This window comes from Hippopotamus amphibius, chromosome 12, assembly GCF_030028045.1.
Source record: "Hippopotamus amphibius kiboko isolate mHipAmp2 chromosome 12, mHipAmp2.hap2, whole genome shotgun sequence".
Lineage (NCBI taxonomy): Eukaryota > Metazoa > Chordata > Mammalia > Artiodactyla > Hippopotamidae > Hippopotamus > Hippopotamus amphibius.
The window spans coordinates 15,466,443-15,468,524 of record NC_080197.1 but is presented as its reverse complement, the minus strand read 5'-3'; the positions used below and the strand labels follow the sequence as shown (position 1 = coordinate 15,468,524).

Below are 2,082 nucleotides of genomic sequence, written 5' to 3'. Positions count from 1 at the left end.
GACCCACTTTAGACCTAGGGACACATACAGACTGAAAGTGAGGGGATGGAAAAAGGTATTCCGTGCAAATGGATATCAAAAGTAAGCTGGAATAGTGATACTCATATCAGATAAAATTGACTTTAATATTAAAAAGTCACAAGAGACAAGAAAGGACACTACATAAAAATCAAGGGATCAGTCCAAATGAAGGGATAAGAATTATAAATATATATGCACCCAGTATAATAGCATCTCAATACATAAGGCAAATGCTAACAACTATGAAAGAGGAAATCAACAGCAACACAAGAATAGTGGGGGACTTTAACACCCTACTTCCAACAATGGACACATCATCCACACAGAAAATTAACAAGGAAACACAAGCTTTAAATGACACAATAAACCAGCTTGATTTAATAGATATCCATAGGACATTCCATCCAAAAACAGCAGATTACACATTCTTCTCAAGTGCACATGGGATATTCTCCAGGATAGATCATATTTTGCGTCACAAATCAAGTCTCAGTAAATTCAAAAAAATTGAAATCATATGAAGCATGTTTTCTGACCACAATGCAATGAAATTAGAAATCAGTTACAGAAAACCAAACAAACAAACAAACACGGTAAAAACCACAGACACATGCAGGCTAAACTATACGCTACTAAATAACCAAGAGATCACTGAAGAAATCAAAGAGTAAATCATAAAATATCTAGAGACAAATGACAAAGAAAATATAACCATCCAAAACCTATGGGATTCAGCAAAAGCAGTTCTAAGAGGGAAGTTTATAGCAATACAATCCTATCTCAAGAAACAAGAAAAATCCCAAGTAAACAATCTAAACTTACACCTAAAGAAACTAGAGAAAGAAGAGCAAACAACACCCAAAGATAGTATAAGGAGAGAAATCATAAAGATCAGAGCAGAAATAAATGAAATAGGCAGCACTTCCAGGTCAGCGTGAAGGCAGGGCAGAGGCGCCAAGGCGGCTCTTATTGTTTGAGTGGGCTCTGCAGGGCGCTGTCTCCCTGGACTCCATTGGTGTCGGTTTGTACAGCTTCCTCTCTGGCCCTCACACTCGGCTGTGGCAGCGGTGGGCAGGGCCTGGTGTTTGGAGGCCTCATGGTGCCTGCACTGGTGGTGAGGTGCACGGATTAGGAGAAGCAGTAGCAGGAGGAGCAGCCGTATGCCCTGGCACTGAGAGGCCGCTGCCATGGTGAATGCCTATGTCTTCAACTACATCATCATTGGTGACACAGGTGTTAGTAAATCATGCTTATTGCTACAGTTTACAGACAAGAGGTTTCATCCAGTGCCTGACCTAACTATTGGTGTAGAGTTTGGTGCTCGAGTGATAGTTATTGATGGAAAACAGATAAAACTTCAGATATGAGTTACGGCAGGGCAAGAGTCCTTTCGTTCCATCACAAGGTCATAGTACAGAGGTGCAGCAGGCCCTTTACTAGTGTATGATATTACAAGGAGAGACACATTCAACCACTTGACAACCTGGTTAGAAGATGCCCGCCAGCATTCCAATTCCAACATGGTCATTACGCTTATGGGAAATAAATGTGATTTAGAATCTAGAAGAGAAGTAAGAAAAGAAGGTGAAGCTTTTGCATGAGAACATGGACTTCTCTTCATGGCAGCTTCTGCTATGACTGCTTCTAATGTAGAAGAGGCATTTATTAATACAGCAAAATAAATTTATGAAAAAATCCAAGAAGGCCTCTTTGACATTAATAACGAGGCAAATGGCCTTAAAGTTGGCCCTCAGCATGCTGCTACTAATGCCACACACGCAGGCAGTCAGGGAGGACAGCAAGCCGGGGAAGGCTGCTGTTGTGTGTGTTTTCACTGTCTCACTGCCCAAAAGGGGCGACTCACCTATTCTTTCACCCTCTCATCCTGCTCAGCTGAGACATGAAATTATTCGAAATGGCTTTATGTCACAGAAGACTTTAATCCTTCAAATTCTTGTATAACTTTGAATAAATGGTTAATGTTCCCTTAAAAAGACAGATTTGGGGGATTGTATTCATATCTATTTGCATTTGATTTCTAGGTCAATCGATATGACCATT

At 40.6% G+C, this 2,082-nt stretch overlaps 1 pseudogene; it reads left to right on the top strand.

Annotated features, from left to right (window-relative positions):
- Positions 1-1,208: 1,208 nt before the first annotated feature.
- On the top strand, positions 1,209-1,824 carry LOC130833169 (ras-related protein Rab-2A-like; annotated as a pseudogene).
- Positions 1,825-2,082: the final 258 nt, after the last annotated feature.